Source organism: Paroedura picta, chromosome 3, assembly GCF_049243985.1.
Source record: "Paroedura picta isolate Pp20150507F chromosome 3, Ppicta_v3.0, whole genome shotgun sequence".
Lineage (NCBI taxonomy): Eukaryota > Metazoa > Chordata > Lepidosauria > Squamata > Gekkonidae > Paroedura > Paroedura picta.
Window position 1 is genome coordinate 119232706 of NC_135371.1, and position 17955 is coordinate 119250660.

Sequence of the window (17955 nt, forward strand, 5' to 3'; positions counted from 1 at the left end):
GTGATATCAGTGCTCTCTCAGCCTCACCCAACCCAGAGGGTGTCCGTTGTGGGGAGAGGAATGGGAAGGCGACTGTAAGCCGTTTTGAACCTCCTCAGGGTAGGGAAAAGCGGCATATAAGAATCAATCCTCCCCATCCCCCTCCCTCTCCTCCTTCTTCTTCTCCTTCTCTTTTGCCAGTTCGGTTACTCGAATAGCAGGAAGCTAACAATAACTCTGTAACAAACTTTAAACAACTATCAACGCTTATCTAAGTAGCCGATTGCTCCTGTGAGCTTTTCAATGAAGAGGAAAAACTGTAACATATAGGACACTAATAGGATCATTAAATAAAATTAACAGAATCTAAATTAAACCTAGCAGAAAATTCAGATCAGATGAGCTTGGACAGTGAAAACAGAGGGATGAAGGGGGAAAACAGAGGGTCTTCCTGACCCTCAGAAGAGAAGGACACTTCAAATGTAAGCTACTAATGGTTGTTCTCTCCCTGAGGTGGAAGACATATTTGGGACATCCCAGAGCAATGTCCGTAATAGGCTAGGTCACTGGCTTTGACCTGTATCACTGCGGCATCAGTTTTCTGAAGGCTGCATCTGCTGAACTGTACAGGTTAATCTTCTCATGTACAGACTAATCTTATAGTAAACTAGCAAGAAAGCCCATTGCCAGCAGGAATGCAATGGGTGTTAGGACCCAGGGGACACCGGGAGGTGCAGATCTCTCTCTGTCTCTCTCTCTCCCTCTTGCTGTGTGTCTCGGTCCTGGCCCCTACTTGGTGGAATATGCTCCCAGGAGAGCTCCAGGCCCTGCGGGATTTGTCAGCTTTCTTAAGGGCCTGTGAAACGGAGCTCTTCCACCAGGCCTATGGTCTCCGCATGGCTTTACACTCTGTGGGTAAGAACCTATTGGTCACCTCCGGCCCTAGGGGAGCGCGCCTAGCCTCGACCAGGGCCAGGGCCTTTTCGATCCTGGCCCCTACTTGGTGGAATGAGCTCCCGGGAGAGCTCTGGGCACTGCGGGATTTGTCAGCTTTCTGCAAGCCCTGTAAAATGGAGTTCTTTCATCAGGTCTATGGTTGAGGCTGGGGTCAGGGAACTAGAGCCATCCCCCCGCCCCGGGTGGAAGTGTACACTGCTCCCTCTCCAGTCTCCCCGTCGCTTTGGTAGTGGGGGTGGAATGTTGGGATTTTTAAAGTTTTTTAATGGGGATTTTAATGGGGTTAAGACTACTTTTACCCACCATGAGCCTTATAGGGAATGGTGGGGAAATAAACCAAATAATAATAATAATAACAACAACAATAAAATAGCCACCATAGCTCTTGGCTGCGACTTTCACTAATCTCCATTCCAAGCGGTCATTAACCACTAATCAGAATAACAAACAATGAAGCTGGAGGTAAGGGGAGAAGGGAGGGATGGGAGGAAGGAAAGTAGGCTAGAGTAGGAGAGATAAAAGGTATTAAGCAAAAACTTAATCCTCAGCATTGAAAAAAACGTTCAGTTTGCTGAGGTACCTGTATCGGCTCCACCTCCTCTTCGTCAGTAATAAATTCACCTTCTTCCCTCTCCCTGATTTCCAATTCCTCCTCTGAAGAAGGGGATTGTTGTTGGGAACAATGAGGTCTCTTCTGCGCTGCCTTAGTAGGCCAGCGTGCCCTGGTACGTGGCTCTCTAGAAGACCTTGCATGGGTCCTCCTAGATGCTCTAGATTCAGGAGAGGAAGACCTAGACCTGGAACAAGAAGGTCTGTCCACAGTAGGTAACAATTGCTGGCACACCTTAAATATTTCTGCCTGCACATCATTCTGGATCATAAGCATTAACTCAGGAGGTAAAGCAAGCTGGCCAGAATTGGCCTCAACGTTACCAGTTTCTTGTCGTATGGCCTGAGCAGTGGAAGTAGAAGCCTCAGCACTCAATTGCCTCCTGGCAGCTGAGCTAGATGAGGCCCGTTCCAGCCCCGCGCCCGTAGCCGCTGTGTCAGTCGGCTTGGGGGGGGCCACCTGCACATTTTGCGGCCCTGGCAGGTTTGGAGCGCTGTCCTTGCTCCCCTGCCGCGATTACACCCGGATCGGGTCCGCATGTGCCAGCCACCGTTCCCCCGACCACTGGGGAGGTCTCCTGGTGGCTGCTTTCCTCCTCGGAGGAGAAGGCTCCTTCCCGATGTTCTGCCGCCATTTTGGCCGCGAGACAAGATGGCTGCCGGGCCATGAGCCAAACACGCAGTCGTCGCTGTGAAGCTCAATCCCGCTGCCTGATTCGGCGCAGCCAATCAGGGAGAGCTCTGCTCGTTGAAATCCGGCCCGAAATGCACACGGCTGTAGACACAGTACTGTGTCTTTCCCCAGTCAAACTTTCTAAAGACTTTAAAAACTTTTTCCTAGCACTCTCAGCATGGGACTCTAATAGTCACGTCTGCTCCCTCGCAAGGCAGGAAGAAGACTGTATGCAGAGGGGCGTTTCCCACCGGAAGGCAAAATATGCAAATGACCTGCCTCCCTCAAGGAGAGATGGGAAACACCCATCCAGCTGTCCTCTTGACCTGGAGAGAGAAAGGACAAGTAAGTGAAGGACGGGAGCCAGAGGGAGGGAAATCAGACAGAAAGGGTTAGAAAGAGTAGATAGAGGTATATGTAAATTCTAAGGCTAGGTTGAAAGCAAAGCTTTCTGTTCAAAGCACTCCCTGAAAGGCAAGAGAAAAACTGAAGGACAAAGAAGACAGGAAGGGGCAATAAATTTTGTAGTAGTAACATGCATGTCTCCTTTCCATGCTTTCCTCCTGGCGGAGAAGATACTGGGATGAAAAGAAAGTAGAAACTGATCCTCTTCTCACTTTGAGGCATACAACAGTGCTGGCTGGAAACAACAGTAAAATCAGTAGCAAAGCAAAAAATCCCACCAAGTCTCACTAGGAAGAAACATTTCCTCATCACCAGTAATCTGTCCAGCACTTTGTGAAACACTCACTGCAACTGGAATCTCGAGCTGCATTTAAAGGGTAACATATTACAGAATTCCATGATCATCTCCAAGTTCACTGTGTCTCAAACTGGAAGATTATTTAAGGCAAGTAACAGAAAGAAGCCATAAAGACTGTTAGATAAGTTAAACAGCTAGAGTAATTACAAGTAGAAAAGTGAAAGTTAAAACTTGATAAATGAAGAACTTCACTCACCAACCTTCCAATGATACTGCCAGTTTTGTTTCTAGTTTTAGCTGTACATTAACTCAAAACATGATACGTTCTTATATGTCATATGAATTAAGTTATCCAGAAAGGTTTTTTTTAACAATGTAAAAATATTTTAATTTATTAAGGACCAATGTATAGCTGGACCCAACACTTCACTGCAAGTGTCCCTGGAACATTCCTCTCAAAGGAACTGCTTAGGTGAAGAAACGCTGCAAGGCAGTCTGAGCATTACTACCCCAATTCCCTGCCTCACCTCAAATCTATGTGAATACAGTTAGTGTTCCTGTTAACTTAGTAATACGGTTCCTGGGCAACAAATCTTGTCAATAAAGTAAGGAAAAGGACAAAGGCTACAAAAGCTAAGGGAAAGTAAAAAGGAGAATAAAGAAAAATTGCCCCAGCATACACTTGGCCAACTATAAGCACACCTTCTCTCTGGATGCACTCCTTCCAGGAACTGGGAGTTCTTCATAGTTTAAGAATTATGTTTTTTTATTATACAAGGAATGACTTGTGCATGTTTTCATATTTCTATAAGATGTTCCCCATTATTTTATTTATTGGTATGGTCAAGAAGCGGACTCCAACTAAGGAAAATAAACAGTACCAGATACCCAATTTAAGGATGCAAATAAGACAGCAGATCGGCAGAAGGCAAGGAACAGAATGGTAGGTCAAAGAATGAAGAACAAAGTAGGCACTGGTCATATTTCCAGTCACACAGGCTTCCTAATAGGGCTACATGACCACATTCACGCATAACAACAATTCATGCAGAAAGGAAAGCATTTTTATTTATGCTCCATGTCTCTCAAGGCATCTAGTCATGCTTCAGTTTTCTGAAAGGCAGACTGTACCCTACTTCATGCCTCATCTCTCACAGGACACAGTGGCTAAGCAAAAAGCACCAAGTAACAGGCATCTGATGATTTTTTATACCTCTTTTTCCTACCCTAAGAAGTCTCAAAATGGCTTGCAATTGCCTCCGCTTTCTCTTAGCACAACAGGCACCTTGTGAGGTATGTGGGGCTGAGAGAATTCTGAGAAAACTGTGACTGGCCCAGGGTTACCTAGCGGGCTTCATGTGAAGGAGTGGGGAATCAAACCTCTAAATCAAATATCTCTTGACCACACTAAAGATTGTGAATTTGCACGGTATATTCTGCAAAGTCTTTAACGAAAAATCTTAAACCGTAATCCTCGCAAGAGTCATATCCACCAAATTCAGTGAAATTTACTTGTACATAAGCAGAGTTAGGATAACATTACATGCCACAGAGGAATCAAATCATATAAGGCTCCCAGTCACAGATTAGTCATCATCAGCTATGGTAAACAACAACCGTGATACCAGAACATGATCATTAGTATGTCATTAAAACTGAAGGACCTGCAAGAGCATGACTGTATAAAGTCTTAGCTGCAAACTCCAATCTATCAAGTAATTGCCTCTTATTAGTCAATTTCAAAAGAAAACAAACTCTGCCCATATACACTAATGTTCTCATTGTGATCCAGATAAACTTGTTAGGTCACAATAAAAAAGTGTGGCTTTAAAAATTACCTTCTCTGCAACAGGTTATCTTGCTAGTTAAAAATAATCTGAATGGGAATTACCACCTGTAAGTCATTGGAGGATAGTTTGATGAATGTATCAGACCTGAACCTATCTAAGTCAAGGACACTTACAAAAGAGATTTTATTGACCATAATCCTGAGATAGTTCTAGTAAAAGAAACAAAACACTACAGTCAGAACTTCTCTCAGTACCATGAAAATAATCTGTGGAAATTCTCAATACTTGCTGCCTCTATGAAACTTCCTTCTCCAAAGAGGCTATCATTCTAAACTAGCAAAATTCAACCCAATTTTATTTTATTTATTCATTTATTATGTATTTATATACCGCCCTCCCCGGGGGCTCAGGGTGGTTTACATAATAACATAAGAACAATACCTGGAACAGTCTATAAAACATTTGAATAACTGTGCAATAATAACTGATAATTGTAAACATATCTGTACACTGCCCGTGGAACCACGGGCGCCACGGACTAAATAAAACAGTAAGGGGTTCTGAGGCGGGATGTGTCCGAGATGAGGAAGAGTCCGGATTGGACCCTTCCTCATGACAATCGGAGGGACCAATCGGCAGGCACGAAGCACCTGCTGATTGGTCTCTCTGATTCCCAGCAACTGCGAGCCGCGCGCAGTGCGGCTCGCAGTTGCTCCCGGCCTGATGCGACGAGAGGCGCGAAGCGCCTCTCACTGCATCAAGCCGCCGCCTGAGGAAGCCCCCGCCACAAAAAGAAGATGGCCGCCGCCGAGAAGACGCCGCTCTGGAGCCGCCTGCCTCCGCTCAAGGGAGCCCCTGCCACCGAAGGACACACCGCCGCGTCCCACAAGGCAGCCTACGGCCAAAAATCTCCGCGGAAAAGCCTCGGGGAAGGGGCTGGGCAGCGTCTGGGGAAGGGCCTGGCCGACGTCCTCGGCCACGGACCTCCGCCTCCACCTGCAGCGCGCAGAGAGGCGCAGAGAGGCCGCCCGCAACGAAGTCCGAGCTGCCTTCCCACAGCCGGACCCCCGAGCCCAAGCAGCAGCAGCAGCGCCGTCCCCCAAGCCAGCAAACAGAGGAACAAAAGCCACAAAAAGCCTCGGGGAACGGCCTGGCCAGCAGCCGCCTCTACGGGGCCGCGTCTCCTCTCTGCTGCCCGCCCTCCTCGGTCACGCTCCTCCTCCTCCACCCACGGCGCACAATACCCTGCCCCCGCGCTTCCAACACACACACCAACGCACCCTTCCCCCGCCAGAGTCCCGCTCCCAGACCGCACTCACCTTCCGCTGGTCCTCCTGCTCCCTGTCCCTCTCTTCCCTGGGCCCTTGCATACACGCCGCCGGCCTGCGCGTCCTGCGCGCAGCCCGGTACGCCAGCCAAATGAACCAGGCATGCGCGGACTCACGCGCATGCCTGGTTGCTCATGCTGACGCCCCCCCAACACCCCGCCCCCCTGCTCCACCACACATGCCCGGACTCCCCAGCATGCGTCCTTCCCTTCCCTTCCCCAACGCCCGCCCCCCCTCCAAGCCGCGCGTCTTCACTGCCTGCCCCCAGGAGCTTCCTCCCAACATCGCAGGTAGGACGCACTCACCCTATGCCCCTTTTTACGCCCATTTTTATAAATGGGCTTTTCTACTAGTAACATTATAATAGTATAACCAATAACCAATACAATGTTGCAACATACAAGCAGGTCCAGAGTGCATAGGTGGTGTTCTGAGGGGGGGGTGCGGGGAGCAGGGGCCCTTTGGTCGCTGTTGGTTATATCTGGTCTCAACCAAATGCCTGGCGGAAGAGCTCCTCCTTGCAGGCCCTGCAGAACTGTTTAAGCTCCGTCAGGGCCCTGATCTCCTCCGGGAGCTCATTCCACCAGGTGGGGGCCAGAACAGAGAAGGCTCTGGCCCTGGTCAAGACCAGGCGAACTTCTTTAGGGCCAGGGACCTTTAGCTGGTTGGTAGCAGTGGAATGCAGGGCTCTTTTGGGGCGTAGGCAGGGAAGTGATCCCTCAAGTACACTGGGCCCTGACCACGTATGGCCTTGAAGGTAATTACCAGAACCTTTAGTCTGATCCGGAATTCAACTGGCAATCATTGCAGTTGTTGGAGAATGGGCCGGATGTGGGACCTCCACGATGTTGCAGTGAGGATCCTGGTTGCTGCATTTTGAACCAGCTGTAGTTTCCGGGTCAAGACTAAGGGCAGGCCTGCGTAGAGCGAGTTTCAAAAATCCAGTCTAGAGGTGACCGTCGCATGGATCACTGGTAGGGCACTAGTAGCTTGGCTTGGCGGAGGTGGTAGAATGCCAACTGCGCTACCTTTGTGATCTGGGCTTCCATTGTGAGGGAAGTGTCCAGAATCACGCCTAGGTTCCTGGCGGAGTGAGCCATAGAGAGCTGCACACCATCCAGGGCAGGCAGGCGCACTTGAACTTCAGACGATTCTGCTTGAGCCATCTCGTCACTGCTTCTAGGCAGCTGACTAATGCTTCTGGGGGAGAGTCAGGGCGGCCATCCATCAGGAGGAGGAGCTGGGTGTCATCTGCATATTGATGGCAACCCAGGCCAAACTTCTGTACCAGTTGTGCAGGATGTTGAATAGGATATGAGAGAGGACCGCTCCCTGTGGGACTCCACAAGTAAGTTGTCGGCGGTCTGATGTTCTTTCTCCTACTGCTACCCTCTGTCCACGATCCCGGAGGAAGGAGATCAGCCATTGAAGGGCTGTCCCTCGTATTCCGGCATCGATGAGGTGGCAAGCTAGTAGCTCATGATCGACTGTGTCGAACGCTGCTGAGAGGTTTAATGCTGACCTGCCTCAGTCCAACTGGTGACAGAGGTCATCTATCAGGGCAACTAGCACTGTCTCTACCCCATGGCCAGGCCAGAAACCTGACTGGGATGGGTCTAGGACCGAAGCTTCTTTTTTGAATTTTTATTTTGAATTCGAATTTTTAAATTAATTTTTTTAAAGAATTCTGCTCTTTGTTTAAAGTTAACATGTGAACTTGGCAGCCTTTTAGAACTGGCCAGAGATGTAAAATTTCAGAAATTTTTGAAACCACAAACAAAGCATCCGTTTATAACGCTCCAGAACATTGCAGTGAGGGGTGGTATATAAATTTAATTATTTATTAAGTTATAAATGGCTTAGATTTATACAAGCCAAATTTAAAATACACTAAATAGTTAAGATAAAACTGAAATGTAATGTACCCTTATGCTGTCTTGGAAGCTAAGCAGCTTCAGCTTTGAATGGGAGACCCTCAAGGAACAGCAGGGGCATGGGGAGTCAAGTAATGGCAAACCACATTGGAAGATCTCATCATGAAAACCTATGGAGTCACCATAAGTCTTGACAAACATTTCAACCACCGCAAAGAAACTAAGTCAATTAAGCTTTTAGCTTTTTCAGCTTCTGAAGCTTTGGTTCAACTTCAGACCCACCTCCTTATCTGTTTCCTTCCCACCTAAAAGATAGAGTATATTACTTGCTACCCTTTCTGTAGGGTATTCAGCCTGTGCAGAGGCAGCTGCATTGACTACCGGCTGTAGCCCGGATTAGATTCAAGGTCTTGGTGTTGACCTTTAAGGCCATTCATGGTTTTGGGACCCATATATCTGAGGGACCGCCTTGTGCCCTATGTCCCTAGCAGGGCCTTGCACTCCGCAGGTTCCAACTTACTGACCATTCCTAGCCCTAGGAAGGCTCACCTGGCATTGACTACAGTCAGAGCTTTTTCAGTCCAGGCCCCTACCTGGTGGAATGAGCTCCCAGGGGAGCTGCGGGCCCTGGGAGAGCTTTCTGCTTTCCAGGGGCCCTGCAAAATGGATCTCTTCCACCAGGTTTATGGTTGGGGCCAGTGCTAGAGTAAATGTTATGGGTCCCCTCTCCTGTTGGCACCCAAATATTTTTGTGCCGAACATCTGGTTCCCCCATGCTGCCTTGCTCTTAGGGGACAAAGTTTTTTGCCATCTGTATTGTACTGTATGTTGATATTGGGATTTTAATGGGATTTTTATTGCATTGTATGGATTTTTTCTTACATAACCCACCATCAGCCAGTCTTTGAGAGTGGCGGGCTAGAAATTAAATAAATAAATATTTTGGGGGAGGGGGAAGTGAAAAGGTCAACCAAATCAGGTCAAAAGGTCAACAAGAAGCATAGAACCGTTGAGAAGCAATGAAAGCTCTGCATGCTCCGCTCATGAAGATTAGGTATCCTATGTGCAGAAATGAATCTTGGATTTAAGATCTATATATGTCTACAGCATGTCCACCTCCTCTTTAAAAGCATTTCCTTCATTCTAAAAGAGAAAATACTTTCCCAGTACTCTCGAAAACTACCAACCTTAACATAAGAAAAACTAGGGGAAATGCCTTAGGAAAAAAAGTTTTTCTTGCAGGCTTTCACATCTCTAGAAATAATCTTATAAATTGAGGAAAGGCAGCTTTTGGGGGGAATATAACTTCAGTCATCACGCAGTATAATGGTCTGTAGTTATACCATGGCTTGATACAGGGGGAGGAACTGGTTGGTAAACCCTGGTGTTTCCCACTGGGAAGCACCATGACTTTTTAACTTCCTTTTTATGCATAGGTACTAAGTCAGTGGTTCTCAACCTAGGGGTCGCGACCCCATTTGGGGCTGCCTGGCCCCTTCTGTGGGGGTCCCGTGGTTGGTTGCCGCTGCAGTGGCGGTGGCTAGGAGTAGCAGCCGCAAGTGGCGGCAACTGGCAGCAGGAAGTGACAGCAGCAGAGCCATTGCAACGGCCACATCCACCCTGCCCCGACTGTTGTGAACCTGCACAAACGTGCGTGCACGCTCACAGGCACACGCTGCCCATGCGTGTGCCATCACCTCCAACCCCCGCCACAGTTGGGGTCGCGGCATCAGAGCAGTTGAGAACTGCTGTACTAAGTAATGCCTGCAATTAGTTCAGTTCTGTAATTATAAATGTTTATCAATCCACTTGTCAAAACATGGACATTACATTGCAGAGGACAGCCACCAGTAACTACCACCGCTATCTGATTATATTTTTGAGAAACAGCACTTATAAGGCCATCATGACAGAGAAGGATCAGACTAACATGGAAATGAACAGTGAAAAGAAGCAACACTCTCTACAAAAAACATGTTATGACTGTAGGCAATAAAAGGAACTATTTGATTTCAAGTTTATTTTAAACATAAGCAATATATTATACATCATTTACATTTTTTAAATTGCAATACCTAATCTGATGGTGCAGGTGTCATTTTTTTTTTACCCTGTTGGACATATAGGGTGCAACAGACAAGACTAGTGGTACTCGCTCTGCAGCCTGTGAACAGCTACATTTAGTTCATGGCTTGCACCTCAGGGTAGCTTGCAGTTTACCAACTCTACCAACAGCACCTGTTTCAAAGTGGGAGCCACGTGCAAATTACAGGTCCCCTCTGGCCAAGGACTCTGGTCATTTCCTTGAAACAAGGTGGGTGCCACATGGGCTAACTGTGCTCTGAAAAGCCACTATTACTAGGATAAAGCACAGGGTGAAAATTATAAAATGCTATATTTACTTAATTTTATTTTTTGTTGCTGTTCCAATTATTGCAGTATCGAAAGAAAATCCTAAATAAAAGATGCACTCTCACCTCCTAGTGACATATTCAGTGCAACCTGAAAAAAAACGTTTATGGATATCACTTTCTACTTCAGAAGTCCAGGCATATTTGAAATTTATTCCAGTACAAGCTTCTGTAAGTCAAAGCTCAGCTTCCTCAGTCATAACAAAAGAAAATAACTTTTCTTTTTTTATAGAAAATTACAGAACAGGAGAGTGATCACAGAATGACTTGAGCATGGAATCCTGGTATAATAAATCTGTTAAGATTTCTTATGTGAGTACTTGCCACAAAGAGATTTATTGCAGCAGGCCGCTCTCTGCTGAATTCCTCCTCCTTCCCCCCTCTATTCTGTAATTTCCTGAAAAAAATGAGGGGAAAGTTTTTGATTTTTTGTTTAATTTGGGTAAGGTTTTTTTTTTTTAAACAACTTAAAGTGGAGTCTTGAAGATGCTCATCCCAATTGCCAAAGGAGTGATCACCAGTACCAAAAAACTACTACTGAAGAACTGGTAGGCTACACAGTTGCATTTAAGGAGTTGCATATCTGCAAATAAGGAAACATTAAGTATCTCTTCCAACCATACAACCAGTAATTGATTGGAAAGGGGTGGAGAATTGACAAGGGACCTGGGATATTTTTTACAAATTAGTCAAGAAATGCCTTAATCAGAGAAATAAATTATGTACCTCCTTGCAGTGGGCATCTGGTAAATCATGTAGATTATCATTCCTCAGTAACTATGCAGTTCCCTTGTAAATTGAAGGAAATGATATCTATTAGTATATAGAATTTCTCCACATCTTAGAAACTGCTAACAGGAATAGACATGCTCTTTTCATGTAGTTAGAAAGTACTCCAGGGACTATTCTGCATCTCTTGATTTTCCCGCTTTTATTCTTGCCGATCTCCGCCCGATTCGGGCTCGGGCATTATGAGTGATCTGCAACAAACATTATTTCCGAAACGAAACAACTTTAACATACTTGCGTTATCTGCAGCACGTTAGTTTAAATCGATTCCTGACATTCTGACGTACTTCCCACCAGAGTGCGCCTGGATATGTTTTTTTTATTACTGTATTTGTACACTTTTCCATTTCTGTGCTGTCTCAAACAATCTAAGCTCTCAAAACAGAGCTGAACAGCGTATTTACCCGTGAAACAATTATTCTCCCTTTCTTTCGACTCCACGAGTCGACCAATCAGCAGGAGATAAACACGTTCAGTCAGCATTGGAAAGGGGGGGTTGTCGACCAATCAGCAAGAGAGAACCATGCAGCGTCAGCATTGGAAACGCGGGGGTCGGTTGACCAATCAGCAAAAGACAGTTCCGTAACGTCACCATTGGGGAGGAGCGGGGGGAGGAATGCCGGTTAATCCGAGTGCCGAGGACATCTACACGTGGGTCCTTTGGTGCATCCGGCGCGAATTGGGGGATATTCCGGAAAATAAGTGCTCCCTGATATTCCGAGGGAAAGGTACGGTGAATGCGGGTTGACGCATGACAGTTGCAGATGGAAAATTTCCATCGATGGAAATCAAACTGGAAATCGATTTCAGTGTAGACGGGAGGGACTGAACCGACCTGGGAGTGGAATAAAAGCTCCATGCAGTTTACACCCAGGAGTAGGCATACTCTTCTTATGCAGAGTGGGAAGAGAGAGATTGCAAAAATAAGCCTAGAATACCCCTATAACACCAAGCTATTCAGATATTTATCTACTTCATTTCATGGCAGACTCAATACGGGGTGCTTTGCCAGTGCCTTCCCCAGTCATTACCGTTTTCACAAATAAATTCAATTAAATATAGGTAAAAGGTAAAGGTATCCCCTGTGCAAGCACCGGGTCATGTCTGACCCTTGGGGTGACGCCCTCTAGTGTTTTCATAGCAGACTCAAGACAGGCTGGCCTTGCCAGTGCCTTCCCCAGTCATTACCGTTTACCCCCCAGCAAGCTGGGTACTCGTTTTACCGACCTCTGAAGGATGAAAGGCTGAGTCGACCTTGAGCCGGCTGCTGGGATTGAACTCCCAGCCTCATGGGCAGACAGCTTCAGACAGCATATTGCTGCCTTACCACTATGCGCCACAAGAGGCTCTTCTCAATTAAATAGAAATAATAATAATATATGCCTGCATGTAGTAAAAAAGACCACATCTGGTAAGAAAAAGTGTGCTACCAATTTTACACTGAACATCATCACCTCTAATAGAGACATACCAATATGAACAATATAACTGCCTGCCTCTTGCACTAGATACTTTACACCAGTGGTCCCCAACCTTTTTATCACCGCGGACCGGTCGATGCCTGACAATTTTACTGAGGCCCGGAAGGGGGGTAGTCTTCTGCTGAGGGACATCGGTGCCGTCTGAGCCCCTGCTCCACTTGCTTTCCCGCCGGTGCCTGACTCCCACCGCCCGCTGGGGGGCACTGCCAGCAGTAGCTGAACAGTGCCATGCCGAGGGGGAGCTCCAGCCATGCAGCCATTGGAGAGCGCCAACTGTGAGCCGGCAGCAGAGTGGCAGGGCAGCCCCCAAGGCAGCAGCCGGGGAGGAGGACAAGGAGGAGCCACAGGCCGGTACCGACTGATCTACGGACTGGTACTGGTCTCCGGACCGTGGGTTGAGGACCACTGCTTTACACCTTTGATGGTATGGGTAATACCATTTATATTAGTTTTGTTTCACCCAGCACCACAATTTCCCTACACAGGGATACAGCAAAAAATTAACATTTGCAAATGTCACAAGTTTAGAATAGACAGTATGCTGCAATTCTAAATAAATGTACACAAAGCAAAATATACACTTTCCCCAAAAAGTTACACTGGGAAATGTCACCATAGTTGAACCAAAATGAAAACTGAGGCAATACTACATCTGACAAGAATTCTATCCACTGCATTGTAAGCAAACTGAGGGTTAGGACACAAAGGTGAGTCTCAGGTTTCTTGTAGGCAGGTTGTAAGGCCAGAGGAAGGCAACAGAACAACAGAGTTGGATTAGGAAGCTCTGGGAGGTCTGATGGCAAATTTAGGCTTGCCTCTTCATGTGTCCAAAATGGCCATGCAAGAAAGCAAGTTGCTCAAGAATACTCTCATTTACAAGTGTTAATGGAAAGGAAGAAAAAGCAAGGCTTATTAATGGGTTCCAAAAATGGAAGTTTATAAGTGAATAAAGTCCAAGAGCCATTGCTTTAAGAGGTTCCCCATCAGTTGACACTCAAGAGCCCCTTCTAGATACACCCCCTAGATACACCACAAGGGAATCTCCAGTCTGGCAAATCCATCAAGAAATAATTTACATTAAATTGTCAATTTTGTTTATATGGTTAATAGTTTAAACGTTTACATAGCTGATACAAGTTACTGTGTTTAATTTCAGGAGTACTGTACCTCATATTATAATGGAACCTGTGAATCTATGCTATGAAGCACCCTAAGTAGCCTAAGGGAGGGCAGTATAAAAGTGTAATAATAATATATAATATAAATAAAATAGCACATGCTTCATGGAGACCTAGAACCATTTCAAACAAAGCGTGCCTGGTGTCGACTAGGGCCAGGGCCTTTTTGGTTCTGGCCCCTACCGTGTAGAATGAGCTCCCTGAGGAGCTGTTGGGCCCTGCGGGAGATTCCAACATTGCACAGGGTCTGCAAAACGGAGCTCTTCCACCTGGTTTGTGGTTGAGGCCAGTGCGGCAAGGAAGATCTGTATGCCCCCCTTCCAGGATAGAGTAAGTCCGTGCACGCGCATTTGCGCTGGGGCTCCTGCGTGTGCACGGGCTGCCCTCTCCCCCCACTCCGGCACAGCAATCCATAGCAGCTGGAAGGTTGTGGACCACTGCTCTAGAGAGCAAGAACTTATTTCAGTAAATGGTACTACCGCAAACCAATTCCACTCTAGCAAAGCACCAGGCTTGGCAAATGCCACTCGCATCAGTGAATCACCAATCTGATTCGCCCATTGACATTAATTCATGCCTTCTGGTATTACAACTCCTGCTGGGTACGGTAGATGAAAGGAAAGGAAAAGCTAAGTGTTGCATTCCAGTTGGGAGGTCCCTATATAGCAGGGGTAGCCAAACTGTGGCTCTCCTGACATCCATAGACTACAATTGCAATGAGGCTGTGCCAGTATGTTGCTAGGAGTTCATGGACATCCGGAGAGCCAGTTTGGCCACCCCTACTGTACAGGAATACATGCTTGCTTCAAAAACGCATCTTCAATGTGGGACTGTGGCAATTGTGAAAACTAGAGAGTATCCCCAAAGTCACAGTATACTAGCTGCGCTTGTTCAACTTCAACTAACAGAACAGCATCAGACCTCTCTCAAACCGAAATCTTCTTCTTACTACATATACCAAAGGCAGAATAATTCAGTTATAATAAAAGATCAATAATTTGCTAAGTAGTTCTACAAAACATATCAGACTAATAGATAACGGAAGAAAATCATAAGGCCTTAATAATAGGTTGCACCATTATACCTACATTAGTTTTAGTTTTTAATATCCTGCACAGTATCTTCAAGTTTGATTCTCTTAACATCTAAGAAATGAAAGGTGAAAAATCTGTCTTCAAACAGGATACAGTAAAACATGGACCATTTCACTGCTTTTGCCATAACTTAGCTATTACTGTATTTTTGCATTCTTTAAACATGGCATCAGCTTATAATACCCACATTAAACTAGATTTGTAAAATTATGAGCTTTGCTAGAATTTGCTTCCAAAAATGCCATTACGAAAGGATTTCCCTGTACTATCATCCACATAACTGATCTGCAGTGGAACTATTTCAAAATTTCCCCCCAGTTCAACAAAACAGAAAATCTAGAAAGAACGCAAAATGTCAGCTTTTTAAGGGCACTAAAGACACCCAGGCTACCATGTGTGCTTACATTTTGCCCTTCTTCAAATCACGGAACGGCTTCAGGACTCATAAAATGATTTTAAGACTGCAGGCTAAAGATAGGAAGGCCAGTGGTTAAGAAGTAGGCGTGTGGCAAACACAGGAGGCACTTAAGGGGAGCCAAGCGTCCGAAGGCCTTCTTTACAGTTTTAAGACGCGTCCGGTTGAGGAACCAGCTCCAGGCTCTGTTCCGAATCTGTTCTGCTGATTTTTATGCACCCGCGGACTTCGGCCTTGCCAAGCAGGCCTAGGCGAAGTCTCCTGCGGGTGGCGGCGGTGGAGAGCAGATACTCCTTTATCCCGCTTCCCAAACTTCTCTTCTCGGGTTATAAATGAAAAACAGGGGCGGAAGCCGCCGACTGCCAGAGGGGGAACGAAGACGGCGGTGGGGGAGCCAGGCGTCCAACTCGCGGGCTTCGCCAAGAGCCGAGGCGCACGCAGACCTGGTCCTGGTACACCAGGTGGAGGCGGCGCTTGTGCACGGCTAGCGGCCGGGTTAGGCCTACAGCAACCGCAGCCTGTGGCAGGGCACGGCGAGGGGGAGCCGCCCTGCGTGTCACTTCAAGGCGTCGGTCAGTCGGTCGCCCGGCCACTCACCCCCCGCCTGCCCTCCCTGCCTGCCTTTTTCCCCTCCGTAGCCACGGCTGTTCCCACCGCCGCTTCCCCCTCCTGCTGGATGACAAAATGGCGGCGGCAGGAAGTACGATCGGCGGCCGCCCCGCCCAGGCTCGCTCACTGCGCAACCCGCGCACACCGGACCCGGACACCACTACGCACACCCTAGGTGCTCCTTTTCAGCACCCACATACCCCAGACAATCGCCGTCCGGAGGCACGAGAAAGGTGTGGCGAGGGCCCACGGCGTACGCCACTTCCTCGGCAGTCCGCGCAGAGGACACAGGCACTTACGACAATCGCGTACCCTACAAGGATCAGCGGAGGCTCTTGTACGCAAACTCCGCAGCCACCCTAAGCTTTCCACACCACCTACCGCAATTCGCGTAAGCGTGCAAAAGAGCGAGCAACATCGTATGCAAACCCCGGAGGCAGAATTTAGCCGCGAAAGGTACGTTGACGCTCATGGGATAAAGTTGCCTGGATTCACCAGGCGGGGACCATGAGGAGCTCCTTCCAGGAGACAACGCAGATTCAGAATGTTGTCGTAAGAGCTTTGCGCAATAGGCCTCCGCGCAAAATGCGTAATCCGCCTGACGCAACGGTCACATTACGCAATGCGGGTTACGCCGGCAAGGCCGCGTAACTGATCAGAGAGAATACCAACCCCCGCAACCTCTCCCGGCCCGGCCCAGCTCTTACCTGACGCCAAACGATGAGCCGGAGAGCAGGCCGTGATACCGCCAGCCTCCTACCAGACCAAAATCCTACGAAGCCCTGAGTGAAGAGAAAGCACCGCACTCCGCAAGGAGAGGAGGGAACCACACCAAACCGACCAGGGGTAGACAGAGCGACGGGCAGCGGGACCAGCAACGGCGGCGCTGCACTGACCTCACCACGCTGCGCGTTACGTCATCGCGCTGCAAGCCCCGCCTCGCGTAAAACCCCCGGCCTGAAGCGCAAGGTTCCCTCGCCCCGCAGCCACGCCCCCTTAAGTAAGAAATTCCCGAGCGCGAGGAAAGTTTTATTCGGGGCCGCCAAGGAGAGCGCGCGCTGGGAGTGCCCAAAGCCAGAGGGAGGAGGGGGTGCCTCTTTGCTCTTCAGAAACGCCTGCTATAGAGCAGCAACCGAAGCCGAATGGGTTTTGAGCCCCGGGGAACCCTCAAGACCCTCGAAGTTCTGTTCCAGGTATGTGTGCGCGCGCCCTGCTTCAGATTCAAAATGTGTCCTGCTCCTCCAGCCCAGCGCGCCCGCCCCCATCAAAACAAACACAGATTTCAGCAACGTTACGCTGCGCCATCCTCAGGACCATTTCCTGGGAATAAGCCTCGGGGGCAGACTTGAGCCACTTTCGCTGCAAACCAGCCCACGGCTGCACTTGCTTGCCTCTGAGAAAGTGAGCGGCTCCCGAAAATTTGAGCTGCGAACAACTGCCACGTGCCTTGGACTCCTGCTCGATTTGTCTGCTTGTCAGAAGCCTTGCCTTCTCGAGTACTCAGCTGCTCGTCAGGACTGGGCTCTCCCCACTTTCAGACGTGCAAAAGATGGTGGCGAAAGCAGCGCTTGTCCTGTACCCCCTGTACGTTGTTAGCGCTCGCTGAGCGCGAAGCGTGCCGCTAATACTCACTAATCACCGCGGGCGATTGCTTGCTGGGGCCGGCTGCTCTGGTTCCTGCCCAGGGCAGCAGCAGCCCACTCAGGCAGGAGCGGCCGCCGGCGGGCAAAAGTAAGCGTGGGCAAAGGGCGGAGAACTGCTTTCTCCTCCTTTCCAGTCAAGCCGCCCTCCCGTTTCACCGGGGAAGGGAGACACTAGTCAGTTTCTGGCCAGAAAAAAAAGAAGAGTTGGTTCTTATATGCCGCCTTTCCCTACCCAAAGGAGGCTCAAAGCGCCTTCCCATTCCTCTCCCCACAACAGACACCCTGTGGGGTAGGTGAGGCTGAGAGAGCGCTGATATCACTGCCCGGTCAGAACAGTTTTATCAGTGCTGTGGCGAGCCCAAGGTCACCCAGCTGGCTGCATCAGGGGATACTTGTCAGGGTAGATGGACACACTAAAACAC

At 48.2% G+C, this 17955-nt stretch overlaps 1 protein-coding gene across 10 annotated transcripts in view; it reads right to left on the reverse strand.

Moving 5' to 3' along the window:
* BRD4 (bromodomain containing 4) overlaps positions 1-16815 on the reverse strand; it is a 119963-nt gene extending 103148 nt beyond the window's left edge. For 3 of the 10 annotated variants that reach the window (XM_077327441.1, XM_077327440.1, XM_077327433.1), the window contains exon 1: positions 16598-16814. The gene's annotated coding sequence lies outside the window, so the exon portion shown is untranslated. Of the gene's footprint in view, positions 1-11050; positions 11114-15270; positions 15932-16090; positions 16186-16597 lie in introns of those variants that run through there. The other 7 variants (XM_077327442.1, XM_077327434.1, XM_077327444.1 and 4 more) reach the window with 4 other exon arrangements.
* Positions 16816-17955: the final 1140 nt, after the last annotated feature.